Source organism: Osmerus mordax, chromosome 10, assembly GCF_038355195.1.
Source record: "Osmerus mordax isolate fOsmMor3 chromosome 10, fOsmMor3.pri, whole genome shotgun sequence".
In the NCBI taxonomy this organism is placed as follows: Eukaryota; Metazoa; Chordata; class Actinopteri; order Osmeriformes; family Osmeridae; genus Osmerus; species Osmerus mordax.
In genome coordinates, this window is record NC_090059.1 from 6,114,751 (window position 1) to 6,130,710 (window position 15,960).

At 41.4% G+C, this 15,960-nt stretch overlaps 1 protein-coding gene across 2 annotated transcripts in view; it reads right to left on the reverse strand.

The window, feature by feature from the left end:
* The window catches only part of LOC136950528 (zinc finger MIZ domain-containing protein 1-like), an 87,993-nt gene extending 75,513 nt beyond the window's left edge, over positions 1 to 12,480 (reverse strand). For both annotated transcript variants that reach the window (XM_067244923.1, XM_067244922.1), the window contains exon 1: positions 12,413 to 12,480. The gene's annotated coding sequence lies outside the window, so the exon portion shown is untranslated. The remainder of the gene's footprint in view (positions 1 to 12,412) is intronic.
* Between the last annotated feature and the right edge of the window lie 3,480 nt (positions 12,481 to 15,960).

Here is a 15,960-nt window from a genome sequence, read left to right on the forward strand (position 1 = left end):
CCTTAGTTGAACTACTGGTATCAAAATGGTTGCTCTCAAAATGTTTGCCTACTAAGAGAGTCACATTTAAGGTCTTAAGCACCGTGACAATTAATTAATTAATTTCTCTGTTCCAAAGGAAAAGGCAGTAAAAGCACTATGGACTACCTTACAACTGAGTAAACTCCTTGTGTATACAACACGCAAACCCCAACAATAAACAGTCTAAACTTGTCCAATCACTGTCGCTCTCATGTCCTATGTTATGCAATGTGAAGAAATAACTTTTTGGGTGTTGGGTTTTAGGGACAAAGCACATTTAGAGAATGAGGGGAGAAGGCATTACAGAGGACCCTGTCAAGATTGTCACACTGATTGTTCTCACCTCTCCCATCTACATGACCTGACCATGTGAGACCAGTTAACATCTGCACATTGATGGCCCGGGAAAGGTACTAATGTGGTGAGCAGGATGCTCCCTGGATACGCACACACACTCTCACACACACTGCGTTGATGTATTACATGCACAAAGGGGCCCTGGGCAGACTGTGGGCCATTCCCTACCCAGCTGCAGCTCGGCTGTCCCAGGGGGCCCTTGTGTGACATCAACCCCACAACCATCCACAACCCCCCCCACTCCCCCCCAAAGCCACCGCCTGGCTGCGTAATGAATCGAGAGGGTTGTGTGCCACTACTACCAATCACGAAGCTCATGAGAAGCCACACGCACGCACAGGGCACACACCACCCTCCTCCTGCTGCATCCCCCACAATCACACACACCAAGCCCGCTCACTGCACTCAGCCTCCCGATAATCTGGTCTGCCAGGCATGCCAGTTCGTCCGATGGCTCCGTTTGCACAAGCACTCCATTGTTGGCTTGCAGAGAGGACAACTGCACTTTGGACCTTTCATTGGAAGCCTTTTATTGTGTTTCCCTTGAGGGCCACCCATGTATTGTACTGTATCCAGAACTGGACATTAATCCACATCTGCACTTTGCAAACGATTAATGGAAACTGATTTTTCAACGTGTTTAGTTATTTTTTGTTCTGTCTTCAAGTCACACGTGGCTGACCCGCAAGCTTATAATTTCCTTGGCTGACAAATGAACTCAGAATCATAAAAAGACAGTGAATTATCTCTGGTACGCTACCAGATTCTGGGACTAGATCCATTGCTGGCTGACCTTTTCTGCAAAGTAATATTGTACATGATAGTCAAGTTATGTTAAGTGATTGAATTTTATGTGTCCATTTAACTCAATTCAATATTGGATGACAAATGACTACCTCGGGAATGTGAAGTAAAGCTTACATACAGGAAATTGCTGGGGCTAATTGTACAACAAATGCTAGGCTTTACATTACACAGTTGGTTATCCATTCCTAGACTTGCAAATAAAGAATTACTTGCTTCAGATTTCCAGACAGGATCAAACTAATCTGGAAATCACATAAAACAATGTACTGATTTTTTCTGAGATAATATGCTAACATAGCCTACCAGACATTGTAGTTCACTACATTGTACATACAAAATGAGAGTATAGTAGAGTTGATGAGTACCGTAGAAGTTTTAGGGTTGTACATCGCACATGCACAGCATTCTTTTGGCTAGAACTTCATTAACTAAAATTGATGCGTTTTGAATACATCCTGCCATTCAGATTCTGGTCAATTTGCCAAATGGATTAAGTGTATCAAATCCATTTTGCTGAGTGCATTGAAGAAGTGTCAAAATGAAACATTTTCAATTTAGCCTTGTACATCCCAGACTTTTTCGCATGCGGTCGTACACGCTGCTTACTTGGCAAAAACAGGCCAGGACACGTATTTTACCTGGCCCGGGCATTAAATTAGTCTGACACAATCCACATATTTGATTCATCGTTTGGCCAGAGCAGACTGCTAAAACTTTTAGGCTTGTAATATGGTTATAGAGAAACAATGTAGTCTCTTTTGCACACTCTTCACTCACTACTTTCTACTTGTCTATATCCTTTTGGATTTTATGACACTGGTTAAAATGCAACCAATAAATATTCATGTGCAAGGTCTTTCACCCGTAAAGTAGTTCTCTCTCCCTCTCTCTCTTTCTCTTGCTCTTTCTCTTTCCAAGCTATGGAGAAAGTGGGAAACCTTTTATATTAACTGACAGGAGCTAAATATTAACAAAGAAGAAACCACAAGAGAGCAAGAAAGTAGAACTACTACCACATTCTGATGTCATAATTCATGGATTCTCGAATCTCTCTCTTTTCTAAGGGCACATATGGTACAGTGTGAAAATGCATACTGATGTAAGACATTCATCCCAGTGAGATTAAAGGAGTTTCTTAGTCATCAGCAAGCAGAACCACACATCATTATAATTACCAACTACTTTGATAAATCTCGCTCATTATTTTTCCTCTGTGGACTGTTTGTATTTATATTGCTACATATTTATATCAGCAACAAAATGCACAAACAATATACTTCCTTCTTACCCCACGCTATGCTTAAACCATAGTTAGAGCACTTGGCTATTGAATATTAATAAACATCCAGTCTCCAGGTATCTAAAAGAAGTGATTCTGTAAAACCACCCTGCAAGAGACTAGACCAAATGTGCATACAAATGGAGCCGTGAACCACAGGTCCAATTCAAAAGGTCCTTTTATTTAACCAAATTAAGCCCATAAACGTCATTCAAACAAACACCTTGTATTACATTTATGTACTATGTAACAACAACACACCAACAGTTTAATTAGCATTAGTCATAGTAGAAGAAAGGTCTGACAGTGAGAAACAACTAAAAAATAATAACCAGCGGTGAGCCAACTCAATACAAGATGTTGGTTTCCGCAAATAACAGAGCGTTAATAAAACAAACAAAAAAGCAACTAAGAACCAACTATTCAACATGCATCTTGAGGAAATCTTTCACTCTGCGAAAGTTGCTGAAGGATAACCCTTCACAGCAATTGCAACTGAGGTTAAGATATTCCCTCCCGAGAAAAAGGACCCCCAAAATGTGGACAGCTAACAGCGTGTCAAAATTAGTTCTCATAGGTACAGTACTCCTTTCTCCCTCCTTTAAGTCCAGTAACAAGGCTTTGTTCCCCAGTAATGATTTACAGTGAGACAAGCCACATTTACAGTGACAGACTGAAAGGAACCTAACATAAATATAATTACAGCTCAGGTGATCTCCACCTCTCTCCTCCCAGTGACTGTCTGGAGTGTCTGCTTCACAAAGGAGCTGTACTGTGCAGTCTCTAGTAATACACTTTCTCAGTTTGTCGATCAAGATCAGCCTGTGTCAATGCCAACACAGCAGCTTAGCCTTTTGGCAAGTGGCAAAACATTATAAGCAGAAGCTACCTGAATTGGGTTCATTTTAGTTGTGCCCCGAAATCTAGGAGTGCAATCAAAAATCATAGCCAGTAGACTGTAACCACAAACCAAATTGTGTGTGGTGATTCTCATAAACAGGCAGCAGCTAAGTGTTTGAGCAATGCAACCACGTTCTAGGGATAGATGCCTTGGCTTATTGTGAAAATGTGCTGAGGACAAGCGTCAGTGGGTGAGAAATTAATCAATCAATGCTGTTTATTTATATAGCACGTTTAAACACTAGTGTCAACCAAAGTGCTGTAACAGTAGAAAAGAAGCAGAAATAAGTACAAAGAACATGACACACATAAGACAAAATGTACACACAACCCAAATACAGAGGGCATAGCTTATAACCTGACAGGACGACTATGACGTCGTAGGGGCTAGGGGAAGACCGGACACAGAAAAAAAGCTAGCTTCCATAGCCTTGGGGTAGCAACAGAAAACGCATGACCACCCTACTGTACTTTAATCTAGATACTGGAGGATACAAAAGCATCTGGTTTGAGGATCAAGAGACATTGATGTGTTTTGTAGGCTGGGAAGCTCAAGAGGTCAAGTGGTGCTAATAGATGCAATGCTTGAAAACCAATTATTACAACTTTAAAATCCATTCTGCATCTAAATGGAAGCCAGTGAAGAGAGGCCAGTCTGCATGGCTCTGCACATGTTTGAAAAGGTTCAGAAACCCAACTGGTCTTGAACCAAGTAATGAAACTTGACCAAACTGAGACAGGACACTAAGCTAAGCAACAATGTCAAGTGGTAACACATGAGCCCCCCCCCCCCCCCCCCCCCCGCACACACACACACACACAAACACACTGCACAGCTCAGATTAAGTTTCACATTCTTACCTTGCCCCCAAAACAATTTAGGGAAAAAAGGGGAAAGAAGGGAAGGGGAAAAAGGTCTGATGAGAGACAGACTTTATATTGTTGAGACATTTCAAACCTCTGCTTCAGAAGATATTGATCCTTACAGTCTAGCCCAGGAGTGCTATCCCCCCTCCTATGTTCCATCTTGACCCAAAGTTGCTGCATCTTACGCATGTACATCCATGACTGGTGTGCAGCTATATGCGCGCTCCCCAGCCAGGGGTCTACTTTACGAGGTCCACACACCTCATGCCAGGCTCCTCACACTAAGCACCACACAGTCCAATGCCATGGTGGCTCTGACTCACAAATGCCCTCCTTTTTAGAGCAGATGGTCAAAAATAGCATTTCCTGTCAACATTTTAAGAAACCTGAAGGGCCCGTTGGGCCTCTGATGGTTTGCGAAGAATAAAAGGAGGTGTAATGTGTGTGTGTGTCATACAGGAGTAAAAATAATCTGGTCAGTTACAGGCTGACTCTGTGTGATACTAAGTGAGAACACCCTGTTGTCATAAAAAAAGGCTTATGCAATGTGTGCCTATAAATAGATGTGTGTGTGTGTGTGTGTGTTAGGGAGAGACAGGCCAAATAGCACTCGAGCAGCTTCATGTTATCCTTGATTTATTTGAACACCACTCCCACCTTGATATCCTATTTTACGCAAAGTAGATTTTCCTTCCAGCACTTGAAACACCTACTGGAAAGATATCAATGTGACCGGTAAATTCAACACACCAGAACAAATAATGGGTTGAATCCATTTGTGATTTGTTGTTTGTCAAGGTACATCATGGGTTTGATGAGGTGTGTGTTTGTGTGCGTGTGTGAGTGGGAGGACAGCCACAGGATGAGGTACATAAGGAAATGGACAGGCAGTGTTTACAGAACGGTTATTTTAAGTCTATTTTGGAGAATAAAACCCCATCTTGAGACAGTGGAGGCACATGGGCGCATGCCTATAGGAACCATGACGGGAGTCAGATGGCTGAGCGGTGAGGGAGTCGGGCTAGTAATCTGAAGGTTGCCAGTTCGATTCCTAGCCGTGCCGTGACACAAATGACGTTGTGTCCTTGGGCAAGGCACTTCACCCTACTTGCTTCGGGGGGAATGTCCCTGTACTTACTGTAAGTCGCTCTGGATAAGAGCGTCTGCTAAATGACTAAATGTAAATGTAAACCTCTCTACTGTACACACACTGAAAATCCTGCAATACTGGACACACAAACGCTGAGAACCATTCTTTATTTATTCCACTCCATCCAGGACCAAGACTTCTATTATGTTTTTTATTTACTTCCCATAACTGTCACCTTGGCGTATCGGCAGCGGACGGTGATGGGGACTTACCACCTTAGCTGCTGTACGACCTGCACATCCACAGTGTACTGCCCACTCTTCCATTTAGAATCCATGTTTAAATAACATAATCTATAAAACTTAACCGTATTCTTAGATTTTTGGAAAGATTTGTTGAATTACGTTGAATATAGCTGGGCAATCAAGATTTCAGCCATGAACTGCAGGATAGTTTGAAGGAGCGAGTGAGAAATGTGTAAAAATTGGGATGAACTTCGCACTAACAAAACTATTGCAAATGTTGTCTATCCACAGACTTCATTCAAATCAAGTCCCCTTAGGCAGAGAGCTCCACCCCTGTTCCCCCTTCTCTACGTTGCGTATGCAAAAAGGAAACAGGTCACATGCAAACAGATATTAAAATAGCATGCAAGCACATTGCGAGAGATTAACTAAAAGTATGACACGGATCGCACTGTTGGGATTTTAAATCGCAGACCGTGTTGTCAGTGTCTGTGTTTTGAGTGCATATCCTAAAAACATTGGACAAAAAAGCCTTTCTCTCCTTGCCGGTGGAGGAGGCCCGGTGTTGCTGGGGAAACAGATCACCCCAGGCCCTTTCTTCTGCTCATGCTGGGGATGACGAGAAGGAGAGTGGGGGGAGGTTAAAGACATTCCCTCTGTATTAGTAAATCCCAGTTAATTTGCCCTGTCAAAGAACAATGAGATACGGACCCCCTGCGGGCTCAGCTGAATGTAATTCCACCACTTCCAGAGAATCGCCTTCATTACTCACCTGAGGCGAGGGTTTCTCTCACCTCCCAAACTCAGAAACACACACCAGACTGGGGGCGGAGACAGGGGTGGTGTGGTGGCTGATGAAGCCTTGGAGCTCCTTCACTCTCTTCGCTGGTGGTGATATTATACATCTTTGTGATTCAAGACAAGGTCTGATCTGTATCGTAGTCGCAATTTATGAATTAATAGCCTTGACACCTCAAACTAGTGTGAGCTTCCCTCTGAATAAGCTCCAGAGGTCCACATTTGGAAGTAAAATAAGTTCAGTTTCCAACATCTTAAGTTTGACTATCACTTTTACTGCAGACATCTGGATCGGCTTCTGTTTAATTCATGCAGTCCAAGACTTTAGAATAGCTGCATGTTATTCATGATTCAAAGCTTTTCACTTAATCAGAGCAATGGGACATTGCATTGTGACATCCACAGTGTGTTTTTTTGCTGTGTGTCAAATCAAACATGTATGCGTCTATGACTGGTGTGGGCCTTTAAGAAATCTCTTGGCAGGATAGGCTGAGTGCCACAAAGACTGACTCAAGTGTATTGGGTAGGCTCTGCTTTCATTAACTTGTTTTGCTTTAGCGTTTGACATTTCAAAGCCTTGTCTGGCTTCAAATTATCCATGTCCTATAGGTGGAACCGCTAAAAGAATCTTAGTAGTAGACCTCAATCATGAGGAATTAAAGAGACAAACAACCCAATTTTCCTTACTTGTATTTCATTTAATTTGGTGACAAACATTGTACCTCCCTTATTTGTTCCAGAATGAACAAAGTCTTCAGTATATACTTGTATAAAGAATTCTGTATATTTGTGAATTTAAAGTGATGGCATGATGTTTTCCACAAAGGGAAATAGTGAGCTTTGTAGGGACAAATAAGAAATGTTATGCTATTAGCGAGAAAACCACTAGCCTGTTTACTTCCTTGATATCTAACGTGTACAATAGTATGCTTCCTTCTGTTGGAATGAAACTAAAACTGAACAGTGTGCTTGATAAATCTGTCAGAAACAATACAGAGACAAATAAGAAGGTAACAGGAACAGAGATTATCATGAAGAGGCTTTCAACTTAAAACTACCGACCCATGTTTTGTGCATTACAGGAAACTCATTATCTACTGTCTGTGTGTACCTGTTAAAAGTTTCAGAACAAACACGTTGGAGATGTAATTCACACCCATATTAGCCTGCCTGGCAACCAGCTAGCCTCAGTCCAAATGATCAAGACCTTTAATAAAGTGAGCGATGTGTTTCTGTTTCTGTTCGGCTGCTGCCTCCCCCCTCACCCCTCCAGCACATCTCCAGCCGTAGTGAAGGCCGGCCCCATTGTTCAGACTAACGAGGGGTGTGCAGAAGTCACAAAAATTTTCACAAGAGCTTTGCTTGGAGGGGTTGAGAAAGCGACCTGCCACTGGTTGGTTGTGTGTGGATTTACACTTAAGCTTTTTCATAAAGTCCCCATGATTCCCAGTCTATTCGAAGGGGATAGATTAGATTAAGTGAGATTACGTGGAGAGGGGTTCCCAAAAAGATCTGAAATAACACACTCGATACTTAGCAGACAAGTCAACAGTGGGATTAGGCCAAACGACTTGTTCAAATTCAACAACACATACAATGCAATGGTCATCCTTTTCACTCAAGATCAAGATCAAGCTTCTGTATAACCGCATCAAATATTTTTTTGCGATTTAAGATACAGGGTCTGAAATTTACTTTTTTACTTGGTAGCACTGGTGCGACCCTTGTGCTGCCTTCGGGTCACATGACCCAAAGGTTCATAACGAACCATCATTTTGTTTACCCAATACAAAAACAAATAAAAATAATTTTATTTTAACCATCGCAATGTGGGGGGTCTGAGACAGCCCAACGGTTAAAAGAAAATGATTCACTTTGTTTTTGTATGCGGTAAAGTTGTCGCAATACGACGATGGGTCAGAATGACCCGAAGATAACACAAGGGTTAAAAAGTTAAGAACACCAGCAAAAATGAAGGAGCACCCACTGAAAATGTTCATGTTGTCTTTTCAGCTCTTCAAATTTTGAGCAAGGTTATCTCCCTGTCACATGACAAGGAGTGATTGACAGCTAATTTTAACCAATCTAAAATCTGCATTAAAGTTAAGAACGTAAAGATGAAGTTTAACTGGTTACATAATGTTGGATAGAACAATAGACCAGTCACTGTATCAGCTCACATCAGGCACATACTGTGCAGTATGCAAATTAGCGAGTATGTTGTAAAGAAATTAAAACAGGTCGCACCATAATGATGTTTTGAACAAATGCTCCCAAATATATTTTGAGGTGGCACAGATACAATTTCGGGAGTATATGCAACCAACATTATCGCAATTTCAAGCCCTAAAATGTGTAGATTTTAGTGCATCCCACTGTAACTGCCAGGCACAAATATTTGTCTTCACACAAAATTTGCTGAACTACATTTGACAGCCGACTTTACAGCTAATGAAATCTACTGTATTTTTAAACCAACAACATTGGTATGGTTTCACTCTTCTCTGAGTCAGGTGTTGCTTGTCCCCTATTCTCTTCCTGCCCGACCCTCTGTCTGCAAAGGCTCAGTCTGTAGGCTACAATAACAACTCCCATCACCACTGCACCCAGAAACACACAGAGTGGTTGCACACTTTAATATGATTAAATGTTCTGTGGTCTGGCGCCACTCCCAGCCACCTCTCCTATCCCTTCCTCCTCTCTATCTCCCTCTCACACAAACACACAGATTCTCTCTTCTCTCAGCACTGTTTTGAAAATAGAACCTCCATATTAACAGTCAACAGTCAACTTGACAGGTATGACCGTCCTGTATAACTTGGCGATGTGCTGCAGAGTGGATTTCTGTGCCATCTGTATGTCTCCATCCCTCAGTCACACTAAGGTGGGGTGTTGCAAAATCCCTACAGACATATTTTACAGAATTCTCAGTGGAATTGAGACCCCATCTAACAGTGCATGTGGTTGGAGTAATGGTGACATGATAGTTTCAGTCTGAGTCACACAGAGGGAATACCACATGTTAATCATAAGCTTTAGCTGTAGCTCAACATGGTAATAACACAGGTAATTAAATAAATGGATTCACTGGCATGCAAGCTGACTCCAGGATACCTGTCTGTATAGCTACCCATCAGAAGAAATGACTACTGTCAAGTGATACAGTATGTATTTCTCTCAACCTGTCCTGCATTCCTCTTACTCAGTAAAAATACTTACACCGAGGCAGTGATTCATCCTAATGCTTCTTTCTGCCCAGCAAAAACAAAACAAAAGGACCTTGAGAACAACCTACACAACCCCACCCCCAAACCACACATACATATACACACACACATGCTACAACCAGAGTGAAGTGCTTGGGTTCCTGCTTTATATTGGCCCTTTTAGTGTTATTACACTACTTGTGGATTTTCTTTAGGCATTCTTCAGGGCTTGCTTTGCTCAGGGGAATACCCATGCCAAATCCAACTACATTATAACATTACACGCTCTCTAACCAGCCTGTTTACTGGCCACTTTAGAACACGTTGTGGATTAATGAACTACCAAGATGCAAATCTACAAAGACGGATTAGAAGAACCCTGTTTTCAAACAGAGAGCAGAGGGAGGATTCATTTCTGCAACTAAAACAAGATCTCTGCGATGTTTCGCCATAAGATTTACTTTACAATGTACGTCTATTATATGAACAGACAAACAAGAGCATTGCATGCAGTGGATGAATACTTTGTCTTTGAACAGATTCATCTCACCATTCTATACAAAAGCAAGAAAACAAAGACTGAGAGAGTGACTTTTGGTTGGAGAGAGTGAAGGTTTGGTTTTAATAATACTGTATTAACAGCAGGGTAAGATGTCTACATTCTGTGAAACTCTGCTGCTCTCCTCCCGAGCCAGTCCTGTTGAAGGTAATGAGCCCTCTTGTGTGTCCTCTCTGATCTCAGAGTTGAATAATTTCCCATGTGGCATGGCCATTTCCAGCTTCCGCCTGTGCACTCACCTCAGTGGACTAGTGGGGAGGCCCCTACCACCACCACCCCCACCACCCGCCTTCAGACAACGTGTTGCTGTTGTCAATCCACAGTGCCACACACACAGACCTCAACCTTGCCAACTAGACAAAATGAGTCAAGCTTTTCTTGCAGCACGGATTCATGGAAAATAATACAATGACTGACCTTCGGGGGCAACGAGGCTTGCGTCGGGTTTGCTGTGTGTAAACAAAACAAGATGAAGTTTTGCACAGACAACCAGTATTGTGTGGAAAGCCCATGGACTCAGCTGAGGTAAAACAAGCAGAATGTCCATTAGATTTGTATTTCTCTTTTCTACAAAGGGGCTATCCATGGTTTTGTAGGAAAAGAAGAGTTAATAAATGATCTACTGCAGCTCCCAGATGCACGTGCTGGGATGCAGATCTTAGTTTCAATGTATCTTTTGTCTGACAACTGGGGTTTCAACATCATCAAGTTGAATAGAAGAAGGTCAGCGTGGTGGGGTCTACCCCATGGTAATTCAGGAGCTCAACCTGGGGCCCAAAAGAAGTGAAAAAAGGGGTGGAGGAAAGGGAAAAAAAGTCCCTAAGACACAATCAGAGACTTTTGAGGGGTTGAAAAAATGCATGCATTTCTTTGTAGAAAGAAACACATTGTGTGCCTTCCATCAGTACTCGCTCAAAGTGCCTGGCTTTGAATCGCTGAGACGGATAACTACATACATAAAAACACAATATTTGAAACAGCATTGTTTCAAAAAATAACGCCAAATAACGATTTGTTTATTGTGGGTGACAGAAATGTACACACACATGTGCAGACACCCTTTCCAAGTGTCTGAACCATACTGAATAGTTTTGTCCTCATTTCAAATGACCCACACAACAGCTGTGTCCAAACAGTGCAACCCGCTATGCAGGGACCAGACAAATTCCTCTCAGATGCATCCCTCTGATTGTGTACAGGGTACTGTACAAAATGAAAACAAGAAAACTAATTTTGGAACTCTAAGCACTAGATGAAGAAAAATACACGAAACAGCTGCACATTGTAGTTCTTTTTATTCGAAAATTACAAGCAGTGTTGACACTCCCTAAATATACAATTAAACAATTAACTGTTGCTTCTGGCAACCATGTATGATGGAATTATCTTATACCAATGTGCTATACCTCTTCATTACTCAAACCAGTAAACTTTCTTTCTACTTTCTCTTTCCCACTTTCTCATTGACAATAGTGAGAGTAGACTGGAACAGGGAGCCCTGTCTCGCTCATTTTTTCCCACTTGGCTGTTCTTTGGCTTCCTGGACAGATGTACAGCAATGAAAGGGAACCTAGTTCTATATGAGAGGCCCTTAGTCCCAACTGGATGCATATCCAGACGACAGGAATTTGGGGAGTCAACTTGTTAAAACCACGTAAAGCAGTAATAACACACACATTTAGCACAACCAAGCTCCTCTGAGCTTTAAAACATGCATATCAATTCAGAGAAAATAATTAATCCCAGTCTATCATACATACACAAATGCATTAGTCTGTTCACGTGTAGACAGTGAACGCAATTCAAGACACTGCGATGCTAGCTGAAGACCTACCTATAGAATATGTCGGATTTTCTCAATGGAATTTTTTTACATAACAAATAAACATTGTTGCAAACCCGAGTTAATAAGCCATGTGTCTCGCTTACACTGCAATCCTCAAAAGTGACCGGAACCCATCTCTAAACATTGCACCGCACTGACTTGTGACTGATTCCGTCTTGATCCATTCTACAACCAAAGGCTACATGATACCCGACGCCGTCAAGATCAACGCGGCATCTGTTACTAACGAAATGCACAACCTGCCACGGAACCGACCATTCGTCCCGACTACAGAGAGGAACGTATGATTAAACCGTACCTTTGAGATAAGACGATCTCCACAGTGTTTCTTCAAGTGGTCAACCCATTGTTGGGAAACAATTCCAACCAACTGGAAACAAAATAGCAAGCAAGCAGCTCGCAAGGCTACACGAGAACAATCACGTAACTTTACTTACCAGATTTATCGGAGAGTGGTGAGCAGAAGAAACTCCTCAATGTTTTTAGATTTTGATTTTTTATATCTTCCTCTCTCGTCTCAACCATTGAGAATGGGCTCAACGTCAGTGTGTGAGTAACTGAATCAACTAGAGGGGAGCACAGTAAGTTGAAGTGTCAAATTACATTGGCTATTCTATTACAGAAGGGCCATGCTTGCTGGTTACCAACAAAATGTGTCGCGGATTTACAGTCAGGAGCCATTAGAGCACAGGGGATTGGATTGTGCGTGTCGCCCAGGAACAAAGTAAAATCTGTTCCACAACTGTACATGTTTACTGGGTTTATTGTATAAAGAACAATTAAGCAATATTGAATAGTTAATGATATAATTTAATGATGTCAATATTTATACAATAAACATAGGCCTACATTTGATGTCAGTGAAGATTTACCTGTAGTGCTTTAAACCTTTGAATAATGTAATAATTTAGGGCCTACATTGTAGGCTATTCGTTTAGCAGACGCTTTTATCCAAAGCAATATACAAGGGTGTGCAACCTCTTGATCTGCAGTCAACTGCTCTACCACTGAGCTACCTATTCCCAATACATTTCATATAGCCTAAATGTATTTTTTAAAGTAATAATTGCTATATTAGGATAATTAGTGTGTTTATTGCGTTGTTGTTATGATTAGGCCTTGTTATTGTTATTATTAAACATAATCATATTTATTTTATTATGATTGGCATTGTTAATAAAAATGTATAATGTTCCAATGCAATTAGCGAAACATCCTTTTGCATACTTCCCACCTCAGTGTTGTGCCACTTTCCGTGTTTTACAGGTCTCCAGTCTCCGATGGAAAGCTCTGAATAACAAAGACATGTTTGAGAGCAGCAGCGGCATCAGCAGCAGGCTTGGAACTGAGTGGTGACGTCAAGGAACTATGACTGTGCCAAGCAGCATTAGACTTTACACATTGCTGCCCCTCAAGTCCAAACCACACTACTGACCTGGCCCATTATAAGCACAGTTTGTCATACGTCTATTGGTAAAAGTACACTATTAAGGCTTATTAGCCTGGCAGTAACCTTCCACCCACTGTTTTGGTAGCCTATCCAGCCCAGCTGGCTCAGTAAGGGGGAGGGATGGAGCGACAATAGGCACCATTTGTCCTGCTAAAAGGTGACAGGCAGCATTGATTTCTAAATGCACCCTACTTATCTCTGAGGCCAGGTATACATGTCAATTTCAGAGAATACAAAAGAATACGATAATTACAAGGTAGCAAATAGCTTATGTACGACTATAAAATTATATGGATGTTGCTGATTATGATTATTTTATCATTATAGAATGAGAGACCAAGCTTCAAACATAATAAAAAAACTGACAAACACACACACTAAAACTGCATATTATGACTATAAGTGCACTATTACACTGTACTTGCAGAATGTGTGGTGCAATGAGACACCTCAGCTCTTGAGATGACGTGTGTGATCCTCCACAGGAGGCACCGTGGTCCAAATATAGGAGGGGGAATTTTCCTTATCGCCTGGGTCAGAGTGATATACTTGAGTACCAGAAAAAGCCCTTGTGGCATCAGTTCCTCAAGATCAATCAGCCCTGTGTCGATAGGGCATTCCATTGTTTGAAATAGCTAGTGTGCTTCTTTCACTGTGCACTTTTATCCCTTGTCCAATGTCCTCTACCCAGCTTAGTAAAAATAAAATATCTCTCACTCTCTCTGTCTCTCATGAAGATGGATGAATAGACTGTATGGGACTACATAATGCTATCCTAGATTCAGTTGAGATGACAAAAGCAGGTGAACTTTGTTTGAAGATAAGATGTAACAGTGCTTATTTACTTATTACTTATTGTTTTAACTTGCCCATTCCACAAACCATTCATCCATCCATTTGTTTTTGACATATTTCATTTTGGACCCTTGAGTGGATCCTTTGCATAATTGAGTGGACATATGTATTGCTTTTGCAATGTTTCCATAAAATAGCCCTTTTTCTCAACATAATCTCAATCTAACAATCTAATTTCTCAAGAAAATCTGACATTTACAGTACCAGTCAAAAGTTTGGACACACTTTCCCAGTTACTGTATATATCATCTTATTTCTCACTGTCTTATCAAACTAAAAGGTTTAGGAAATTGTATGCGTTTAATTTTTTTATAAAATGTTCCTCATTTAATGAATGGTTATAAACTGCTGCTTACACAAAAAGCACAATATGAGCTTTGATACGGAGGGGATATGTCTGTATTTTCATTTACAGTTCCCACCTGGTTTATGAATGAACAACCACAAGCTCCAGAGACCAGCCCACATCCTCCTCATCCAACCACTGGCTGCCGTCCAGTCAAAATGTTCACTGCACACTGGCTTGTGCTATGGCCGATGCCTGCTGGGTGGTGGGTCTGAAGGTCCAAAGAATGAAAGAAAGAGGGAGAGACAAAGAGGGAGCGAGGTGGTGATGTTGAGAGAGAATCTTTCCCCCTTGGGCATATTTGTGTATACTAATGTGTTTTTAGTTTAATTTATTTTAGTATACTGTATATAGAGAGTATATCTTAAATGTATGTATAGAATATTTTTGTATATCTTTTCGGACAAATGTTAGACAGACCTGTTCCCAAAAATGAGAGTGAGTGAGGCATTGATGGAGGGAGAGAGGAAACAAGGGCATTGGTGTTCACATTTGACAAGAAGACATGAGGGAAATCAATTAAAGCACCATTGATTCTCATTAGAGGACCTAAGAGAGCAAGAGACTGCGAGACAGGGGAAAGTGAACATACTGTATTGGTGGCCGCCATGGGACTGCTTCTGAAAGTGATGTGTGAGCCCTTCGATGGTTTCCTTCCCCCTGTTTTTTCCCTCCTTTTTCATCTCAACAAGAGAGGGTGAGCAATACCAGCTAAAGCTGGCTGCCTCCACCCCATGCTGCTCTGCTTTGCAGAGGGGTGAGCCAATCAATGTGTCTTCACAAAGGGGGTAGAGCATTCAGAAAGCCAACTGTTCCCTCAGGCCATGGGGAATGAGGGTAGGAGGGACTGAGAGAGACCAAGAGAGAGAAATGGAGAGAGAGGACACTGAAAGGGGAAAGATGACAACATGTTCCCTTTCAACCAAGGGGGATAATGTCACCAGTTGGGGTTTGTATCTGACACCAATAACATTGACATGACAGTGAGTAAACAAAGTGAGTTACATGGCATGTTCTGACATGTACATAACATAAATTGATTCCAAATCTGCCATGTAATATGTTGTACATTGTAGGTTTGGTTATCCAGAGGAGTTTTTCATAGCGAAGAATGATGATTATTATTACTGTGTAATCTCGTTATGCTAAGTAATTTAAAATTGTCAGCATCAGCAACAAAAATACAGCTGCAGTCCGATCAAAACAATAATTTCTTCACATTAAACAGGTACATCTAGCCCCCCCACCCTCCACCTCCGTGCTCTCTTAACAATTGTATACTGTAGATTTTGACTGTGTGTGTTTTAGTATACATCACTAACTTTTATTGTTAT